This window comes from Pipistrellus kuhlii, unplaced genomic scaffold (assembly GCF_014108245.1).
Source record: "Pipistrellus kuhlii isolate mPipKuh1 unplaced genomic scaffold, mPipKuh1.p scaffold_m20_p_2, whole genome shotgun sequence".
Lineage (NCBI taxonomy): Eukaryota > Metazoa > Chordata > Mammalia > Chiroptera > Vespertilionidae > Pipistrellus > Pipistrellus kuhlii.
In genome coordinates, this window is record NW_023425515.1 from 156,948,853 (window position 1) to 156,971,852 (window position 23,000).

The 23,000-nt window shown below is 43.6% G+C and overlaps 1 long non-coding RNA gene across 1 annotated transcript in view; it reads right to left on the reverse strand.

The window, feature by feature from the left end:
* Positions 1-22,675, reverse strand: part of LOC118722795 — a 36,980-nt gene extending 14,305 nt beyond the window's left edge. The window contains exons 1-2 of the long non-coding RNA XR_004989128.2: positions 22,557-22,675; positions 2,519-2,660 (exon numbers count right to left, since the gene is read on the reverse strand). This is a non-coding gene — a long non-coding RNA (uncharacterized LOC118722795). The remainder of the gene's footprint in view (positions 1-2,518; positions 2,661-22,556) is intronic.
* Between the last annotated feature and the right edge of the window lie 325 nt (positions 22,676-23,000).

The window sequence follows — 23,000 nt, forward strand, 5'->3', positions numbered from 1 at the left end:
ATATACTTTCTTATTTAAGTTTGCTTTGTGATATTCAGGAGTGTTTTTAAGTTTTCTTCATATTTATTTACTTAGTTTTCTTCATATTTAGCTGATTGTTTTTATAGAGCCTACATTTAGGAATTTAATAATTTTATTAATGTTGTAAATTGTTTTTTTTTTCCTGTTATCTGGCCATTCTAACTATTTGTGATTTATATATATAACAATTATTGATTTCTATATATTATTTTTGTATGCCACTTCCTTACTGAATAATATGTTTATTTATGGTAGCTTTTAGCTGATTCTGTTAGTTTACCAGGTATGCAACAATACTATCTGCCAACTGCAATTGCTTTATCTTCTCCTTTCTAATATTTATATCTCACGTTATTTATTACTCTTTTCGCACTAACACATCTAGTATAGTGTAGTTGTGAGAGTGGGTGTTTTTTAGTGATACTACCTCTAATACAAAGTCTAGCCACAGGAGGCTCTTGGACTGTTGAACAGTGACTATGAAGACTGGGGAATTTTATTAGTTTTAATTAATTTAAATGTAAATAGCTACTTGTGGATAGTGATTATTATATTGATCAACACAGGACTAGAATTTCTTCATTTACCGTACTGTTAGCTTTTGGATTCAGACAGGAATTTAACACATGTGGAATATTCAAATATCCTTATTTCATTGGCTTTCTAAAAATAAAAAAAGTAACTGTTGAAATTTGTAAAATGCTTCTTCAGTATCTATGATGATGATTATGTGGGTTTTCTTCTTATATATACTAACACAGTAAATTATATTGAATCATCCTTGAATTGGATTAAACCCAACTTGATCATGATGTGTTATTCTTTTAGTGTGTTTCTCTATTCTGTTTGTTAATATTTTATTTAGGATTTTTTAATCAATACTAACCATCTTTTGTACGATCTTTGTTAGATTTTATATCAATGAATTCTCACTTCTTAAAAAATAAAAAAATAAAAACTTGATTTTTTTTTTTTCTTCAAATTTATTCTAGACCTGTCAGGTTACATAGTACTGTCATTATTTGCTTTTAAAGAGTTTCCTAGTAAAAAGAAGCCTAAAAATACTTTCTCTATTTATCTTATACAAATTAATCTCTTTAGCTTCCTATATCTTTTAGGCTCTGTTTTGGTAAGTTGCATTTTCCTACAAGTTATCTATTTCATCCAGATTTTCAGAGAATTTCTTTGTGAAGAAGTACTTCATTTATTTATTTTAATTTAATGCTTCTTGGTTCTACCCTCATGTTTATAACTTTTAGGAATTGCCTTTTCTAGACATCCTCCTTCTTTTACAATGATCAGGTGACCCAGTGGTTCACCTATTGTATTAATAAGAACAAGACTTAAAAATGTTTATTTATTTGTCCTGATTTTCCTATATTCTAACTTACCTTTTTCACTTTTTCTTTATTAATTTACTTTTTCTGCTTTCCAATAATGTTGGCTCCTCTTTTTCAAATTTTAGACATATGTTTGGTCCATTTGCTCCTGGACTTTTTAGTTGATGTAAGTATCAAGCATAGATTTTCTTCTGAAGCTGCCTTTTCAGGATCTCATAGCTTTAATACATAATATTTTTACTGATGCTCTTTTAAAAATTCTGTCTAAATTAAAAGTTATTAATTGAAGTACATAGATCTCTAAATTATTTTTAATATTATCATAAATTTCTAGTTTTATGGCTTTGTAAGAAGATATTACCATAAGTATTTCCACATTTTGGGAGTTTTGAGCTTTGGACTTTTTGATACATTTTTATGTGTATAAAATGGGCATTTGGAAAAACATAAGAATTTGAAATACACAAATTACATTTGTTTTATACTTGTTCAGATATGTTACATTTATTTATTATTAATCCACTTGATAAATTGAATTTTAACCCCATAATTTTATTTTAGTTAATGTCTTCTTATATCATATCTAATTTCTGCTTTTTAAAATATTGCTGCTGTGAATTTGGTGCATGGATTTTCAAAATTCTTATAGCCTCACTATGAATGGCATACTTTATCATTTTAAATGCCCTTCTCTGTTTGGTTTACTATTTTCTTTAACTTGAATTTAATATTTTCTTATAGGAATGAAGAGGGAGAGACAGAAACATCAACTTGGGGAGACACATAGATTGGTTGCCTCCCACATATGCCCCAACCAGGCCTGGGATCGAGACTGCAATGTACCCTTGACTGGAATCGAACCCAGGACCTTTCAGTCATCAGACAATGCTCTATCCACTGTCCAAACCAGTTGGGTGTGATTTATACATGCTAAAGTGAATCTTTAAAATGCTTCCTTGGATTAGTCTAGACATATACACACACCCATAAACCCTCTATGCCCTCCTGCTCTCCCACACTCTGCCCTGGAAATCTTTCTGCTGTGGTCTCTTTGGACTCAGCTTCTCTTCACCCCCAGGCTCTGTCTGGATTCCTTTCTCAGGCTACAGCCTGGTAACCCTCATAAGAGAGCAAACCAGGTCACTTGAAGGACTCACTTCACTGGCTTCCTGTCTTTCAGGGGCTGCTGCCTTTCATTTCCAGATAGCTGGTGTCCTGAGAACCACTGTTTGATATACTGTCTGGTCTTTTAGGTTGTTTCAGATGGGAGAGTAAATCCAGGCTTCTTATCCATCTTGGCTGGAATCAGAAGTTAAGCTAGTTTTTTACTCACCATTCATTTATTTATTTTAATGTATTTTGTTACTCACTGCATAAACAGGTTTGTTATTTTTGTGTCTAGTTTTCCTGCTATTTGGGGTGGTTTGTATTTCTGCCCAGCTGTTACCATATCGATTTAGTTTGCCCTACTTTTTGGATGATATTAATTTAATTAGTTCATTACTCTAGCAATGACATCATTAGTATGCTTGTCATATTTTTCTTCCTTTTCTCAAGAAACCAATTTCAGTCAATAAAAATCAACAAGCAAACATCTATATAGTATATGCTACCCACCAGGTACTATGCTAGCTACCTTATATTTTGTATTTCATTTAATCTTTACAATAAATCTGTGGAAAATACATTGCTCATATTAGAGACAAGAGGCCCAGTGCACGAAATCCGTGCACTGGGGGATAGGGTGTCCCTCAGCCCACCCTATACCCTCTCTTTCCAATCTGGGACCCTTTGGGGAATGTCCAACTGCTGGTTTAGGTCTGATCCCTATGGGAAGTCAGACATCCCTCTCACAATCTGGCACTGCTGGCTCCCAACCACTCACCTGCTTGATTGCCACTAGATGTTTCTGCCTACCAGCCTGACCACCCCCTAACCACTCCTCTGCCAGCCTGATCAACACCTATTTCACTTGGGCCTGATTGTCCCCAACTGCCACCCTCTGCCGACCTGGTCACCCCTAACTGCCCTCCCCTGCAGGCCTGGCCCCCCACCACTGCCCTCCTCCCCTGCAAGCCTGGTCGCCCCCAACTGTCCTCCTCTGCTGTCCTGGTTGCCCCTAATTGCCCTCCCTTGCTGGCCTGATCACCCCCAACTACCCTCTCTTGCTGGCCTAGTCACCCCTAACTGCCCTTTCCTGCTGGCCTGGTCACCCCAACTGTCCTCCCCTAATAGCCTGGTCACCTCTAACTGCCTTCTCCTATGGGCCTGATTGCCCACAACTGCCCTCCCCTGCCAGCCATCTTGTGCCAGGGCATGATAGTCAATTTGCATATCACCTCTTTATCATATAGGATGATGATGAAGCCCACAAGAAGTTATGATAACCTATCACCCAGAACTCATGGCAGTGGTAGAATTAAGTCCAAAATACTCTTATACAAAGTTCAGAGCTCTTACCACTACTCCACAGTTACCTTTACTATACTGAACTCTGCCCTCCTAATGCAAGCACACACACACACCCACACACTCACTTTATTCTGAGAACAAACTTGGCCTTATAGCTCAATATATAGACAGGATACACCTGGACGAATATAATTTGCCTGTTTTTCCAAACTCTAGGTTCAGAGTCTGGCTTGCAGACAAGGTACAGATGAAAATCTTCCTGGACCCCGGCCAAGAAGAGGAGAAAGGGTGGGAAAGGCTTGCCCCATGGCCTGCAGTAGCGCTGAGTAACCCAACTTGGACTAATACGTACAGAGCAGCTGGAGAAATCATGCCACTGATACTACTGGCCTGTCCAGCATGTGACGGAGTTCTTTGGCACCCATGCTCACTTGAACTTTTCATAGCAGTATTATAGCTGAGGAAGTGGAGGCTCAGAGACATTTAATGTCTTATCGAAGGTCACACAGCTAACTGGTGATAGGGTCTAGACAACAATCCCAGATCTCCTAACCACTTGTCCAGGGCTTTTCTCATGATCTGTTTCTGACTTCATGGATGGCATTTACCCTTTCATAGTTTTAACTGTACCTCATTGATGTGTGAGAGGAGAATTAATATGTCCATGTCCTTAGCACTATACTATGAGCTGCAACAGATAAAAAAAAAATTTAAAAATAAAAATTGTCCTTCTCAATACTCACTTATTCATTTACCCATTCATTTATTCATTCTAAGTGTTCACTCAGTGTCAGGCCCTGTTAGGAACTGGGGAATACTCCTCAAGGGGCTCACTGTGTAATGAAGGAGACAGATTCAAAAGTCAGCTTTTTCAATTCAGTGGAAAAAGCTAGGAATATTTGGGGTGTGACTTTACTCTGTTTGTGAGATCCAGAAAGGCATCCCTGAAAAGAGCTGAATGTAGAAGGGTCCAGAGTAGCTAAAGGAGTCAGATTTGATACTGACAGAGGCAGAAGTGAGCATGTTGCCCTCGGAGGACCAAAATGATGTTCATGAAAGGGATGAGAGCAAAGCTGAGAGCTAGGAGTGCAGACTTTCTCCTGTAGTTGTTGAACACAGATACAAAAGCAGTAATATGATCATGTTTGATTAGAAAGATCACTGAGGCACAGTGGGAAGAATGGACTAGCAGGGAGTGGGACCAATGAAGGATTGGTCCACGTGAGAGCCTACACTGGGGGTGGGAGGGGGATGGGAGGATTGTTCTGGTTCCCCCTTACCCACATTTTAGGGCTCAGTCTGGTTAGATGCTCCTCCTCTGGCACCCTGAAGCCTTGCTATCAAGCCCTCAGGCAGAGAAGAGTTCAGGGAAGGTTAATAGCAATGGTTTTGAAGGCGGCTTTCAAAGCTGTTGCATCCTGTTTCCACTGCTAACTAGCTGTGTGACCTTGGACATGGTATTTAATCACTGTTGCTTCAGTTTCCTCACCTATCAACTAAAATATATAATAGTACCTATCTCTTAGGGTTATTGGCATGACTAAAAGAATTGAATGCATATAAAGCTCTTAGAATAATGCCTAGCAATAATTAAGCATACAATAGGCGTGGCCTTTTATTATCATTACACACATTCACTGTGTGTTTATGGGCGTACCTGACCATCAGGTATACTCCTTGTAGACAGCCTGGGACAGGGAAGGTTCTCAATAAATAACTGTTGATGATGATAGAGATGATGGTTAATGAGAATAAAATAATTCCCACATTCTGAACTGGAACAGAAAGATGGTGGTGATGTCAGGGCTGAGACAGGGAGCTTGAGAGAAGGAGCTGGTTCAGAGGGGTAGGCTGCTAATCTGCCCAAGATCAAATCTATAGGATCTAGAGAAGCTGAGGCTTGAACCAAGGCCTATTCATATTCCATAAACAGCATATGTAATCTGCATGTCTGTGCTCAGAATGAAGGTATTTAATAAAATAATATATATCAAATGAGTTGGTGAATACTTGAATGAATGGATTTCTTTGGTATCAAGGTTGCTCCTATGTTCATTGGTAAATAGATGTCTGTGGAAATGGGGGGGTGGGGAAGGGGGGATAAAAAAAGAGAAAAGAAAATGACCATGAAAAATTACAAAAGAAAGAACTAGTAATAGATATTCAGTGAATGAACATGAGGACCTGGCTTCCTTCTTTTTCCTCTTTTCTGACCTATCAGTACTTTTATATATGACCTCCAATTTTACAATCATTATAATGGACTCTTGCAAACTAGTAGGAAGGATGACTAAAACTACCCAGCAGAACATTTGCAAAGCCCAAGCAAAAAAAAAAAAAAAAAAAAAAAAAAAAGAACAAAATTAGGGACATAGGAAAATGCCTGATAACAGGAGAACCAGTCACACAGGCCCCTCTACACATAATTCCAATTTCAACCACCACCTCCGCAGAGGCAGATTTCTTAGGTCAAGCTGCTTGTGAGATTAGCACCCAAGTATTAGGGCAGAAAGATCTGTCTGCATAGTTTCCATAGTTTCTATTTGAAATTGATAAGCTCTCCTTCAGTGCAAGTCTCAATAGTATAGTAATAAAAATAATAATGATAAGGACATATTATAATATATAACATTAAATATTAATATAATAAAAATAATAATGATAGACATGTTATAATATATAACATTAAATATTAATATAATTATAATAATACCTATAATTTATTGAATGTTTACTGATTCCAGAAACTGGTATTAGGAAACGTTATTTCATTTAAACCTCACCAAACCCTACAAGAAAAATACTGTTATCCCCATTTTAAAGATAAGCAAACTAAGCCTAAGAGAGTAATGTCACTCAGCAAGTAAGTAGGAAATCAGGACCTGAACCCCAGTTTGCCTAACTCCAAAGCCCATTGCTGCAAACCCTAATTTATGTATAATTTTTCTTCTTGATTCCTTTGAATTTGGAGCTGTATGGATTAAATTCATCCACATAAGCTAGTTGAGGCATGGAGTTCATATTTGAACACCAGGTATGACAAGAGTGCCCCTGCTCAAAAGCTCTTTGTCAGTCCAAAAAATTAGAGGCTTGATATGCAAAGATCAAGAGACATGGATTCAGAGAATGAGGTCCAAATGAACTTGGCCTCATACTAGCTGTGAGGCTTCTTGGATCATTTAAATTCTTTGGGCCTCTGTTAATTTCTTAGATTTCATGTGTTGCCCTCCAACTTCCCAAAATAAAAGGGGTTATCTAAATGATCTCTCAAGGCTTTTAGGAAATGAATTTTTTGTTTCAGCATTTGTATTTTTTCTAATAAAAATTTTTCTAGTTAATATGTCATACTTACTAAAGAAAAAAAAAGATACTTGTTCAAAAAAAAGTAATACATGATTTTTAAAGAGAATACAGAAGAGTAGAAAGAAAAATCCTATTCTATTTAGTGCAAAGGAAGTCTCTTCAAATTTCAAATGTAAAGGATAGTCAAAGAGGCTTGATACAGCCTTAACATTTCACAATAATCAAAAATCATTTTTGATTTTTATAAACATTACTTACTTCCCTTTCTAAGACTTACATATCATATCTACATTTCAGTGTTCAGGTATAAAGACTTAAGTTAAATAAAGTTATGAAGCCTTTATTTATTTATTTTTGATGACTGCAAATAAAATAAAGCAAAACAAAAACCCCTTGGGAAATACATTTTTCCCAGAATAATTCACTCTACCACCTCTTGCTAAGCACCTACTATGCCCAGGGCTTGTGCAAGGAGGGATCCTGAATGCAGTGTGGTCCTTGGTGAGGAAGCCCAATGCCTAGAGGGGAAAAAGCGACTGAAGGGAAGTGCCTGTTGCCATGAGAGAGTATTAGGCGGAGCTATTTATTCTGTCAAAAGGAGAGCACAGAGGTTGGATTAGGAACAGTGGACTGGCGTCCAATAGATGGCAAAGCCTTAGAAAAGTCACCAAGTAGACAGCTCTAGTTTGGCTGTCCAGTGCAAGAGTGACATATAATTTATCTTCCACACTGGGATTCTTGATCATAAAAGGGGAAGTACTGATAATTATGTTAAGACAATTGGGTGAAAACCAAAACTTTCTGGGCAAACGAGATCATATGGCCACCTTACTTTAGGCTAACATTTTATTACTGTGAAAATGGGACTCTGAATCTCATTCCACTCACACTGACACCTGTGATGGAACAGCATGTTACAATGCCCCAGGGAAGGCTTCCTGAACAAGTTGTAGAGGTTCCCCTAACAGTCCTGTAGTTGGACTCTAGCGTAACATCAACACAGCGAACAAACTGTCCAAACTAAGGAGTACATTCTGTATCATTGTTAAGTTAGTTTCACAGTTACGCCACATCTTCAGAACCACATCAATAGTCAGCCCTAGGAGTTTTGTGTATGTGTGTTTTTTACAATGCTTTGTAGACCAGCTCAATGCCCTAACTCTCAATATTTCCATTTGATGTTCCTTGGTTTATTGTGTGATTTGTTGCAAATCCAGAGGCAGCAAAGATTCTCTCTTTGCCTGGACTATTTGGAAGCCTCTCAGAAGTGGAAGAGGAAATCCAACAGGTTTGAAAACAGGATTGCTGTCACTGAGACGTGGTGTCTGTTGTGCTCTGGGCAGAAGACATGGAGGCAAGAACAAGCTCAGCGTATTCAAGGAGCTGTGTGGAGATCTCTGCCAGGGCTGGGGCTGGGCATGTGGTTAGAGAAGGTAAAAGGATGAGTTGGGACTAGATAGTGAAGGGTCTCAAATGCCACCCCAAGGAGTTTGGATTTCATCCTATTAAGAGTGATGAGTCTCTGGAGCTATTCAAGCAGGACATTTGTGTTTGGAAAGAGAGCAACCCAAACAAAGCCAAGCTCCAGTCATCCAGGAGCAAAGTCCTCCTTTCAATTTGCATACTGATTTGTTCCAAACTGTTCGTTAGTGTGTTCCCTGACCCACTGCACCTCAAATACCACCCCCAAGGGAATGTGTCTTAACTGACTGGTGATTATAGACACACATTTCTGATGCTTTGAGTTCAGCTAAACCCCCACTGTCTGGGAAGATCTTAGCACCCCCTGCTCTAATGCCCCAGCTCTATCCCCAGCAAGACTGGGAATGAGAAAGCTGGGCCAGGCCCAGGTAGGTGAGGACAGAGGTTCTGCCTTCTGACCAACCTGTTGCACAATGCTCCTGAAGACTTCCCTAGGGAAAATTTATTTATTTTTATTTCTTTTTTTGTTGTTAATTTTCACCTGAGGATATTTTTCCCATTGGTTGTTATAGAGAATGGAAGCGAGAGGGGAAGGAGGTTGGGTGGAGACAGAGAAACATCAATGTGAGAGAGGCACATTGATTGGTTGTCCCCTGCATACACCAGGACTAGGGTATGGATTCATCAACCTGATACCTTTCTTTGACTAGGAGTTGAACCCAAGACCCTTCGATGCAAGGACTGACACTCTAACCACTGAATGATGCCGGCCAAGACATCTTGTGGAAATTTATAATTTCCCTTCCCTCAACTCTATACCCAAATCATATCTGCCTAGAGTTCAAGTCCAAAGTCATGAGCTGTTCAGAATGCTTCATAAGGAACTGGTTTGAAAGATAGCAGGCTCCTTGTCCCCAGAGATATTTGGACAGGCATGCTCCAGAGGGGATTCTCACAGGCAGTAGGGAATGAAGCCAGACAAATAAAGATCCTACTCCCTGTTCAACTACCAACAGCCCCCAAGCATCTGTTTTCTCATCTGTAGAATGTGAATCACAGTAATAACTTCTTTGTAGGTTTCTTGGGAAAAATAAACAGAGTAATGATGGCACTTGGCTCACTGCCTGGCACCAGCCCGCACTTGGTAAAAGCTGGCAACAATCACGGTTAGTACTGTGACCTACCAGTGGTACAGCTTTGTGCTGCCAGTGGCAAACCAGACATTAGTTTCTGCGTTTAACTTCTAACTTGGAACATTACCCAAATGAAATGTCCTACAGGCAAAGAAATACCATTAATATTACTTGATATTACCCTTCAAAGATCATCTGGCTGTGAGAGCCAAACTTCTCATTATGCAGAAGGAGAAATAAATTCAGAGTGAAGAAGAGAGAGGATCGGATCCGCACTTTAAGAAAGAGACAGATCCTGATATCTACCCCATGTTCTTAACTCTGGAACATTCTGTTTATGTTTCACTTTCTGTGAATTAGCAAAATTCAGGACCTTGCCTTCATTCACTGGACATCTATCGCTTAGAGATTCACAGTATTTTGTAGACAATAATTCACTCAGTCCTTACAGCAATGCCGTGAGGCTGATCTTGTTGTTTACCTCCATGTTATGGACAAGGGAATTGAGGCAAAGAAAGGTCAAGTCACTGATTCAAGCCTCACGGCAGTAAGTAGCAGAGCCTGGATGTGCCTGGGCAGGTGGGCTTCCTAGTCTGTATTCTCCACCAGAACACCACCCTGACCTCCCAAATGAAGACAGGTCTAATGCCTGCCTCAGAAGAGCACTCCCTAGAGGAGAGACACACTCACAAAGGTGTGCAGTCACCTGCTCAAGGTATCAGGAGAACAAAAAAGAAAGGGTTTAGTTGTATAAGGGGAAGGAGGGAGAATCAGGAAAGCTGCCTGGAGGAGGTGACTTTTACCTAGTTTCTAGAGTTGACTTTTTTCCTCCAAGATGATGAGAACTGGGGAAGGAAAGGAATTCCCAGCAGGTGAGGCAGGCAGGTGTGAAGTGACTGGGGCTTAAGGGACACCATGAAGGAGGGAGACCAGGACACCAGGTACTAGCTCAGTGTGTGACCTGGGCAAGTTACTTACCTCCAGGAACCTCAACTTCCTCATCTGCAGAATGGGGATAATAATGCCTGCCTTATGGAGCTGTTTGAATATTAAATGAGATCATGTGTATACACTTCCTGACCCAGTGTTATTTTGCCTTCCTTATTAACCTCTCATAAAACTATTTCCCTCCGTAAAAAATTTTAATTGAGCCTATTTTTTACACTTATGCTTACAGCAGCATTAGTAATAATCTTGTGTCATTATTAGTCACTCAAAATTACAATATAATTGATAATGTTAATTGCCATTGACTGAAGGCACTAAATGCTTAATATGTATAATCTACATTTACCTAATGTAGAACTTATCTTGATGATATGTATCATTAAGCCCATTTTATAGATGAGGATAATGAGGCTCCAGGAGATTAGGAAATTTACACAAAGATCGCTGGCTGGGAAGCATTCAGTCCCGGATCCGTCTGTCCAGAAAAGCATCCGACAGACAGAGAATGCCCTGTGTTTGGAGTTCATGTTGGTCTTGGCAATGTCCTCCAGCCTCTTTCTCAGAAAGAAAACAAACATTTGAAGAGGTTTGCTAACACGTTGGAACAGGAAAGTCGCAGTAAGGGAGGGAGCGGCATGCAGGGGCAGGAAGAGAGGCCCATATTTGGAGGCGGGAGCCGGGCCGCCTCGGTCTTTCGCCCAGTCTACACCTCCCAGAGAGCCTGCCTTGAACTGGACTTGAGGCGCCCAGAGTCAGAGTCGAGCCGCAGGGTCCGGGCGGCCCGTGGGTACCGTCTTGGGCTTCAGCAGGGGTGCCCGCCTATTGTGGAGTCTGCCAGACTGCCGGGGAGGCCCTGGCCTGTGACCCGCCCATTCCCACGTGGGTGGCTCCCAGGCAGCAGGGAGTTAACCTGCTATCTGTTGGGAAGGTTTCCAGAACCTCCTCCTCCCCGCCCTTGTTTGCTCAGTGCCTTCCCCCACCCCCGCACCCTCTTCAGAAACTGAAACCAGCGGGACTCAAGGCCCCGCCAGCCCTCGTGGGTTCCAGCCTGGGTTTACCTTCTATGGGGAGGCCTGGGAGGGCTGGGCGGAGCCAGCGGAGTCTAGGCAGAGCCTGCGACTGGGCGACTGGCTCCCCTCTTCCTCCTCCTCCTTTCTCCTCCTTCCAGGGAGTCGCCCTCCCGCCCCGCCCCTCCCCTTGCCACCCTGTCCTCTCTGCCAGGGACCAGCTCCAGACTGGGATTGGGGGAGGGCCGCCCTGTCCTCTCTGCCAGGGACCAGCTCCAGACTGGGATTGGGGGAGGGGAGGTGGGTAGACTAGTCAAATGGCTTGAGTCCATCCCCTGCCTCTCACCACTCTGAGACACTGGGTAAACCACCAAACCTCTGTTTTCGGTATTGTTTTGCTTTTCACTGTAAAACGGGGATACATAGTGCTTAGCCTTTGGACTCCATAGCATGTGTGAAGGAGTGCTCAGTATATGGTCACTGCGGGTGTCTTCATCTGCTGCTGTTACAGTGGGTTGGGCAGCCTGCTTTGTGAGGTGGTAGCACCCACCACTCCAAGTGTCCAAGCACAAGCTGAACAAGGGGAAGACAGGAAAGAATAGAAGAGGAAGGGACTCATCCTTGCCACCCCCAGATGAACCGACCCAGGCACTTCAGCATCAACTGAGGAAGCTCAAGCACCACCTCAGACCCACTGGAGCAAAACCCCTGAAAGCCAGTTCTTTGGAAAGTTCAGCTTCATTTTGTAAACTACTGATCTGAGCCACTAATCCCTACAGTTTTCACCTTCAAAAGACCCTCCTATCTTACTGATTGCACGGTGTGAAATATTTTATTGACTAAACTAGATTTAACTCATAATTTAATCACCCTATATATAAACTATTAACCAAAGACTCAGGAGTTCAATTCAATAAATAGTAATTCATTAAACCGATATTTATCTGAGTAACTACTATGTGCCAGGCACTGTGCTGGGTACTGGGGGTGAGGATGGAGAAGAAGGTGAACAAACTCTGTCCTCATGGGCTCTGCAGTCCAGCAAGGGAACGCAGAACAAGAACAAGGATTCAAATACTGACATTGAAGCTAAGAGAATCCCACTGAGCCTAAGACACACACAACAGTCCTACAGGGAGCAGGTACAGCTCCAGTCAAAAGCAAGCCATTCATGAACCTTCTTCCATATTGGCCTCATTATATAGAGAGGTGGATGTCACTCCTCAATACACACAGACGTAGATAAACACACACCACAATGTTATTACTTTTATGGTTCCCAAGAGGTCTAGAGTCCTTATCTCAAGAACATCTAATATCTAAGGCCTTATGAAAAAAAGGGAGAACCTTTGAGCCTAATTTCTGCTATGTGGCCAGTGCCATCACCTGCCACCCCCTTGAAGAACCACTGACAAGCACCCCCAAACCCTCCGAGCACAGTGGCTAACAGTGTGGGCTCTGAAGCCAGGATGCCTGGAGCTGAATTCCAGCTCCATTCCTTATTAGGTGTGCCATCTCGAGCAAGTTACTGTGTGATCACAGGCCCACAGGCAAGACCTCCACATGCCTGTTTCCTCTTCTGTAAAGGGGACTGAATATTAGTACCCACTTCCCAGCATTGTAAGAATTACTGAGATAGTACCTAAAGCAGGAGGTAGGCACTCAATATCACTGTGACTGTTATACCACACTAGAGGCCCGGTACACGAAATTCATGCAAGAATAGGCCTTCCTTCCCCCTGCTGCCAGCAACAGCTTCCCTCTGGCACCTGGGACCCAGGCTTCCTTCCAGGAGCAGGCACCTGGGACCTAGGTTTCCCTAGTAGCCCCAACTTCTTCAGGAAGGTCATCTCATAAGGACATCCAGTCTAATTAGCATATTATGCTTTTATTATTATAGATTATTATAGTTTTTGCCTTTGATGCTCTGTGTGCCAGGGGTACCCCTTCCCTTTCTCCACCTGGGGACCATAGAGTTATTAATGCAATGTCCCCTCCTCTCCAAGAGCCTTCCTTACTTTTATTTCACCAAGCAATTTGATGCTTTTGCTCTATATCCCTCTAGCTGTATTTATACGCCTCTTACAGCATCTCTCATACTGCAGTCATGTTTCTAACTGTTTAAGATGTTTTCCTTGCTTACTGGATTATAAGTTCTTGGAGAGCAGAAGCCATACTTTATAAACATATATTTTCGACTCTAGGGAGAAGACTCTAGGGACAGAAAAAGCACTTGCCACTCTTTCTTGAATTAATGAATGGATGGATGACCCATAGATGGGTGAAATGATTTGCCCAGGATCACAGAGTTCAAATCCGGAGTCTATGCTTAGTTTAAGTCAGGAAAATTCCCCCTTTTTTTTTTAATTTTTATGTTCTGGCTTCTCACCTAGAAAACAGGTCTGATAATAATGGTTCCTATGTCTTGGGTTTGGAAGGGTGAGTCCAAAGATGAGGTCCTTATAGGACAGTGTTCAAGTGTAGGAGATCTAGAATAAGACTGTTTGGGTTCATCATATATGTACTGTATGATTCATTGACATGTTCTTAAACTTGCTATGCCTAGAGAAAACAGATCTTAAACCAAAAAAGAATGAATGGGCTGTTCAGAGAAATAAGAAATATTCTTTGTAAAGGCCTGGACAACTGATGTAGGTATTTGGTAAATAAAATTGGTTCCCTTCCCCTACCTTCTCCAAATCTGTAGGCCCTGGACTGTGAGTGCCCGAAACAGCTGTTCAAATGGCACATTTTGCTCCCAGTGACTAATGTCCCGTAAGCCCAGCTTGGAAAGCTGACTCCAGAACTAAGCTTACATTGGAGTGCTGAATTAGATGCAGGGAATGCGGCTGACTGGTTTATTTAAATTTTAATTAATAAGAAAACTTGTAAAATGGGGCAGTTTAAAATCAAAAAACATGTCAAGGAAATTGAAAAGCAAGAGCTAACTCACAATTTCATATGTGGGTTTCCTATGTTACTGAAATAGCCCCTGGTATGAAGGCATGAATAACGGAATCATCCAAACCAATTTAATGCTTTATAAACTATGAAAGCAGTGATCAGAATTGCTTGAGCTAATTAACCAATAATCAATGCACAGCATTCTAATAATTCTTGAATTTTCTATGCTTACCACAATATATTCTAATAAATTCATTATTCAAAATTCTCCAAGGGTTGCATGTCTATTACTAGACCAAAGGGTATGGAAGAGAAATAAGGTATTTTCATTTGGACCTAGAATCCTATCACACTCTCACACAAATTGCCCCAAACCTCCTTTTATTTTTGTGGGACTTGGAAGAAGCTGAAATAAGGGTGACCTGGGTGGCTCACCCCACAAGTATCTGGCAGTTGAGTTAAGACAGGAAATCGGAGAGGGCAAGGCTCAGCGGGACCTGGGGATGAGCTGCATAGTAGGGGAGGGAGAGAGGCAGGACTCTTATTAGCAAAACCAGCTGCCTGCCAAGTAGGCTGTGTGTCTGAGTTTCTGAAGAAAAGAGAGAATTGCAGCTGTTAGTTTTAACTTCAGGCCTCGAAGAATGGAAAGAAAGTGTGTGTGGCAGCAGGCATGGGGGGGGGGGGGGCCCGAGCGGGCCCAGGGGGGAGGAATACATTGTTCTCTATTACTCAAAACAAATTCTACCTGTATCTTCCCTCTTAATCTTTTTTAAAAAAATATATTTTATTAATTTTTTGACAGAGAGGAAGAGAGAGGGATAGAGTTAGAAATATTGATGAGAGAGAAACATCGATCAGCTGCCTCCTGCATACCTCCTACTGGGGATGTGCCTGCAACCAAGGTACATGCTCCTGACCAGGATCGAACCTGGGACCTTTCAGTCCGAAGTTCTATCCACTGAGCCAAACCAGTTTCGGCCTCCCTTAATCTTTCTTAATTGAATACCTCCTTATCCATACCTTGAGTCCCATCAGACACCTACCGTATTTTTCGGACCATAAGACGCACTTTTTTCCCCCCAGAAGTGGGGGGAAAAAGTCCCTGCGTCTTATGGTCCAAATATAGCCTACACATATACTTTTAAAAAAAAAGTTTTTTTTACTTGCCTGGCTCAGTGTGGTCTCTGTGTGCTTGCCCGGCTCTAAAATGGTTCTAAATGCTGCTGTTTACTTTACAGGGTTGATTACATGTGTTTATGACTGTGATGTTGGGTTTTAATGCACATAAAATATTTTAGGACACTATTTGTTTCAGAATCTTTTTTTCTTCATTTCCCTTCTCTAAAAACTGGTGCATCTTATGGTCCGGAGCGTCTTATGGTCCGAAAAATACGGTATTTCAAGAAGTCTTTCCTGACCTTCCCATGTGCCCGTAGAATATTGTGTCCCCACTTTAAGAGTTCTTGTGGAGCTCTTTAATGATACGTCAGCCAATCTACTCCATCCTTTTTTGCCTCTTATCTTCTACATTTTAAATAACTTCATGGAAGTATGCCTAGTCAACATACAATAAACTGCATGGGTTTGAAGTACACAATTCGATAGGCACAGACCTGTGAGACCATCACCACCACCAAGATGGTGAACATATCCATCTTTCTGACACATGGGCTGTCCTGGAGAGGAGCAGGGCTCACCCAGGCCATGGAGCTCGATACTGGGCACAGAGACCCATGGCAGAGGAGCCTCGGGTGAGGGGCAGAACTCTGGATCTGGTTGCAGAATATACACTCAGATCTCCTCCCGGACTGACTACCACCAGCTGTGTAGCCAGGAGTGACTCACTTACAAGCTGAGCCTCAGTTTCTTCTTTGATAAATTAGGGGTGATGATAAACCTCTCTTCTCTCCATTGAGCTGGGAGGTAAAGTGCTCTGTAAACTGTGAAAGGTTAGTCCTGGGCAGGGGATTAGGCCTGGATCAAGCCCACAGCACATGGGAATGCCCAGCCCGCAGGGCTATTTACAGCCACCCTGTCATCCAGGGAAGCTGAGTGGATTGGCGATCCCTCTCAGAAATGGCCAATGAGGGCCATGCCCATGTACCCTGGCCTTTAATCCTGGCCCAGTCACCAAATGTCAAGGATTCTCTTCCCGTCTCTCCCTCCCCCTTCCTCTGTGTGGGCTGTGTTTATTTACAAGGTCTCCCTCCCTCCAGAAAGCCGCATGTGACCGCATGTGACCGGAGGATTCCTCCTCTGGCCTGGAGCCCACTGATAAGGGTGAACCATCTGCTGGGGGCTCCACAGACAGTGGGGGCAGGAACCCAGCAGACAGGGGTCGAGAGGGAAGCTGGCCAGGCCCCACGGAGGGACAAGGCAGGGAGGGAGAGGAGGAAACAGTGTCTTTAGTTTAAAACTGACTTGATCTATAAAATCACACCAGATTTGAGGAAGCTTCCTGTTTCACCCTATGAACTGTTTCTGCTTGTTTGCTTGTTTGTTTTTCTCATGTGCTGTTGCTTGGTAAAGAGAAGCAGCGCCAATAGCCAAGGCCCAGAAGGGTAGATTTGAAGCTCAATGATCACTCGTTCTCCTGTGAGCTTGTGAAGCCGGCTTCCCTCTCTGGGCTACCATTCCTTGAAGACCTACTATGTGCCACCCACTATACTACATTTTCTCTGTGATTTTAAAAGTAACTATCAACATTCTACTGAGAGGTCAGTTTTTATAGTGGATGAAGGCGAAGCAACATATCCACGGTCACCTAGGATTTGAGCCAGAATTTGAACTCATGATGACAACAGAACTTCTCAAGGAATGCACTTAATAATAAATACCTAATTTCCCGGTCATGCTCTGCAAAGAGAGGGCTTTGTGGCCCGTCAACACAGGGAATACTTGCTTCGTCCAGTGTCCTTGTCATCCAAAACTCACAGGACTCTTTGTGTCTAGAAGGACCTGGGAAGTTTTGGAATAAAAGAGCTTAACTTTTTTTAAACAAAGTATTCCCCACATTAAACTGATCTTCAGTCTTTTTTCATATAACACCTCTTCATATTCTAAGGCAGTGTTTCCCAACCTTCTCTCATGATGAGAATCACCTGGTGGAGTTGTTAAAACACAGATTCCCGGATCCCAACTAAGAAGTGCTAAACTAGAATTTTTGAGAACATATAGGTAAAATTGCATACCTAACTTAGTGCTCTGTATATAAAATCTGTCTTAGAGCACTAGTTAAGTATACAATTTTACCTATATGTTCCCAAAAATTCTAGTTTAGCACTTCTTAGTTGGGATCCGGGAATCTGTGTTTTAACAACTCCACCAGGTGATTCTCATCATGAGAGAAGGTTGGGAAACACTGTTCTAAGGAACAAGTGCTCCTCAGAGGACAGCCTGGAATCAGTTGAATCCTAATTGGAGGGCTGATAGAGTATATCCACCTAACTAAAGACTTCCATTAACAAGGCTTTTGTAACATCCCCAGTGATGCGAGGCTGGTTACCAGCGGGACAGCCTGCTTCATCATTGCACAGAAGCAGTGGTCAGAACAGCGTTGCCCAACTGAAAGATACTGCAAGCCATGCATGATTCTAAATTTTCTAGAAGCCACAGGGGAAAAAAAAAAAAACATAAAGGAACAGGTGACACTAATTGTAATGATATATATTAAATAACCCAATGAATTTAAAAACATCATTTCAACATGGAATCAATAGAAACTGATTGAGACAGTTTACCTTTTTAAAAAAATAAATAAATAAATATTTTAAATCCAGGCTGGCCACATTGTAAGTGCTCACTTGACTAGTGCCCACCGACTAGAGAGCACAGAGTCTGAAGACTCTTCTTCAGGCCAACATGAGCCTTTCCAGCCTGAACCTCTTCCCCATGGTCCTTGGATTCAAGGGTGCAGTAAATGGATGCATCACCAGACACCCCGCCCAAGAATGAGTTCTGTTGGGCTATGTCCTTGTATATGTCCATCAAGTGGCCCCTCAGAGAGCTCAGCCCTCTGGCCAGGATCTGCTGAGGTCTGTTCCCCCTTGCAAAGGGCTTTCCCAACTTGAAAGTGCTATAGCAACAACAGACCTCATTCTCCTGACCCTCAGTGAGGCACACTTAGAGTGGCGAGTGTTCATGGTCTCGTCACACTGCTATTTTGTCTCGAACCCACAGGTAGCTGCTAAAACACTGTACTGCCTGGGGCAACTCCTTTTTCCTTCCGGGCCTCAGTTTCCCTATTTGTCAAATAACAGATTTGAGTTTTCTATGATTCAGACTCTTTCTGCTTCTTCTTATTCACCCCACTCTCTTCACCTACCTATGAAATTTCCCTTTAAACCAAGACTTAAATTCAAATTCAGGAAATAGTATATCTCCCCATATAAATCATCATAATAAGCATCTTTGGAGTGTTCACAATGTGTCAGGCGCCATGACAAGAGCTTTATATAGCATCTCATTTAATCCTGTCCACTCCCCAGTGAAGTAAACACTACTATTACTTCCTCTCATAATTGTGGAAACTGAGGTACTGAGGTTGAGTCATAAGTCACACACCTCATAAAGAGGAACAGCTGGAGACTCCCGTCCAGGGCCTTCTCTGTCCGTGACCCTAGGCTATGAATTAAGCTCCAGGACTGACCCCTGAGCTGGGCCCAGGCCTCTGATTACTAATGAGGAGGAGGGACTCAGAAAAACAAAACCCAGAGTGTCCTCCTCCTGTTTTGCACACATACACAAAATATTGTTATACTTTCCTTGCTAAGGAAGTCCTACTCTTCACAAGACTTTCTTCCCAACCCCTTGACCTTTCAGGAAGGGGGCTGAAGACCCTGGGAAGGCTCTGGAGGAGACCAGAGGAGCTCAGTGTCCCCTGTCTAGGACGGCTATTTTTAGAGCTGGCTGCACTGTTTACAAGGAAGCCGGTCCCCTGCGCCTGCCCTCTCCCTACAGGGAAACACTGTCCACCAGCTCCTCCCGCTGCCCGGACTCCCGCCAGCCCTTCCTTCCTCCCTGCTGGCTGCTCCTTTCCTGTCATCTCTATCAATCAGCACATGGTGCACTGTCATTCTAGCCCTGAGAGCCTCTTGGGAGGCCAGCTGTGCCCTGGCACTGGAGAAGAGCAGGATGTTGCCATGAGCAGAGAAGATGGTCCTGGCAGCGGGCAATGGGCTGGGAGTCCTGTAATGGGCATCTCTCTGGAGCAGCCACGAAAACTCTCTCTCTGTGCCTTCTGGTCAAAGGCCTGGGAGCCTGGAGAGCACAGGAGTGACGGATGAAGAGGCACCAGGCAGGTGGGAGGCTCAGGCCTGCCTGCCACTCTCACCATGTGCCACACTCTGAGCCGTGACAAGTTGCTCATTCTCCCCACCCTCCCTTTCTGCAGCTGGAGAGCGGGGAGGTTTTGAACGGTGCTGGCTCTGCATTCCATGCCTGTCTAATCCTCCTCGATCAGATCATTAGGTGAGCATACTTAGGCCCCACTCATTGGGGGTGACAGTGCGTATTAAATAAGGACAGTAAGGGAAAGCCCTGGCACACAGTGGGCCTGCAAGTCATAGGACCATTGGTAATCATTTCCCTAGGCACAAAGGAAGTTCTCCACCTGGAATGCTCTCCTTATTCTTACAGCTCAGGGCTCTTTCACCTTTAAGTCTACACAAAACTCTCCTCCAACTATGCACTCTAGAAAATTAAGTATTTATTCCTTCTCTCCAATCCCGCTGGCCAGTCCTGCTGTGGTTCAGGAGCCTGGTGGCAGACCGCAGAGGCCCCTTCTCTGAGTCACAGCTCTTTAGCTTCCCAGGCAGGCTGCACACCTGGACCCCACCCCACTAGCTCTTGAGAAATATCATCCAGACCCAGAGCAACTGGACCTGACCCAGGTAAACTAGCAGGCTGGGTAGGAAACTGGACCCAGGCAGCCCAGACCCCACCCAAGCTTTCCCAGATGTGGGAAGCCTGCAAGGGCTCCAAGCTCCTCAGAGGAAGTGCCTTCCCCCTCTGTCCTGTGGGCAGGCTGGACTTTTCCAGAGACTGAAAGAGGTCCAGGGTTTGATATCAGAGGCACTAAACTCCCACCAATGCATCCTCCCCCTCTCCACCGCCTCCTGTTTCCCACTTCCTCTCTCAGCCCTTTTCCTTCCCCTCCTCCACTTCCTCCACGTCCTCTTCCTCATATCCACCCTCTTCCCCCTCCTCCTCCTCCTGCACTTCCACACAGCTGTGCTTTTGACCCAACTGAGAGTCTACTATATTCCTAAGGGGGAAGTCCCAGCAGAGGGGGGAGAGACTGACTTCCTGTGCTCTGTGTCTGGTTCTTAGTCCACAAATGTGCCCTGGTGGCCTCTGATGTGCCAGACACTGGCCAACAACTTAACAACTAGGAGGCATGGCTGAGGCCAATTAACCTGGTGGGCAGGGAAGCACTCCTGGTTGGTTGAGGAAGCTTTGACCACCTTCTCTACTGTCTCAATGTCCTGCATTCTCACTTTTTCTAGTGCCATGTAATGTGTTACCTGAACCTTAATTAGAAGGGGACACTTGAGGAGAAGGTAGTATGGAACTTGTACTCCCTTTCTCCCCATCTCCTGCTCACTAAACAACAGAAGCTGCGTGTTTAATGGGGCAAAGCCTGAACAAATAGGGGTGCCACCCAGCAAAGGCTAAAGGCAAAGAGGCTGGAGACATGGGATGGGACAGATCATGCCAGCAGCCATGTCCCTTCCCATCTTCATCAAGGGCTGATTGCAGCAAAGACGTGGAGGCTGGGCTGGAGAAAGGAGAGAACAGGGACACCTCATGGGAAACCACTCTCTGGTCCCACGGAACCACCTTTATCCCTGATCCTTCCTTCTAACTCACCCCTGACCTGAGCACATTCCCAGGGATGTGCTCATTCTCAAGCCTCCTCCTCACCTGCCTCTGTCTCTTGGTAGATGGGTGGATTTAGGCAAGTCCTTTAGCCTATGTGGCTTTATTTTCTTCATCTGTGACTCAGAGAAAGAGTGTGTGTGTGTGTGTGTGTGTGTGTGTGTGTGTGTGTACATTCGCAAATGAGCACATACCAAGAGTTGTTATGACGCTTAAATAAATAAGACGCTATGGAAGGAAGCCCTTTAGAAAGCACAGGCAGTTCCCTATCTTTCCTCACCCTCAGCTGCTATTCCCATTCCAGGAGGGGAAATCCTCACCCGGAAAGCCTTGTTCACACTGGCGCAGGTCCCAGGGCGTGCGCCCTGCGGAGCCTGGGTCTCTCCCTTTCCATTTCCCTTGTTGACTTCCAGTGACTGTGTTGTTGGCTCGCAGATGGACAAGCAGTTCTCTAGAACTTGCCCAGCTGCCAGGCTACTGTCTCACCTTGGCTCCCTGGGAACAGACTGATCAGGTCAATTATTTAATGAGGGAAAAATTGTGATTATAAAATGCCAGGTGTCACAGTGATCATTGGGTTCCACCATAGGGCAGAATAATGAGCAGGGAGTTCCTATAATACTCAGGGAGTGTGCTGGCTACCTGAGCTACAGACCCAGGTGGAAGGGGGCCCTGGCCTCCAGGAGCTCACAGCAGAGGAAGAGAAGGTTACATAGACAGGGAAGGACAACACAGTGTGCCATGGATTGACAGGCTGCAGTTAGGGAGGCACCCCAAGTCCTCTAGCACTTACCAACCTGAAGTCATATTGTGATTTAATTATTTGCACTCTGTATTCCCACAGAGTACAAACTCTAAAAAGGCAAGATACCAGAAGGTCCCATCCTGTGTGTCCAGCCTCTTCGCCTGTTAGCCTTCACTGGTTGCCACCACTACTAGTTCAGGCTTTGCCCCATTAAACATACTCTCAGCACATAGTAGGTGCTCACTTAGGAAGTATTTGTGAATGAGTTCATGGCTTGAGGAAGCACAGAGGGTTGTGGCTGCTTAGCCCAGTATAGGCGTAGGGGTCACAGAAGACTTCCTGGTGGAAGAGGCTTGACCAGAAGCATGGTGTTCCAAAACTTGCCCTCCTCCAACATTCCCCAGTTCATAACTTCCTTACCAGTCATTGAGGTCACACTCACTTTATGAATGAAGAACAAATCTCAGAGAAGGGGAATCAGCTTGGTGAAGTTCACTCAGCTGGCAGAAAAAAGACTTGAGCTCAGTTCTCCAAAGTCGGAAGCCTGTGCCTTCTCCACACAGGCCTGTAAAACCATTCAAGACAGGGCTAAGTCCAGAAGACAGATCATCATCACCAACATTAACATCAAACTCCATCAGCAACAGCATCTTCTTCATCATTTTTATGGCAGCCAAATTTTAATAAGTGTTCACTCTATGCCAGGTACCTTTCTAAGAACCCTATATTTGTTAACGCATCTATAATATATATACAAAACCCTAATATGCAAATAGACCAACCAGCAGAACAACTGAACAACTGGTTGCTATGACATGCGCTGACCACCAGGGGACACACATGGAACATGACAGGCGTAGGCTGCTGTGGGATGTGGAACAGATGA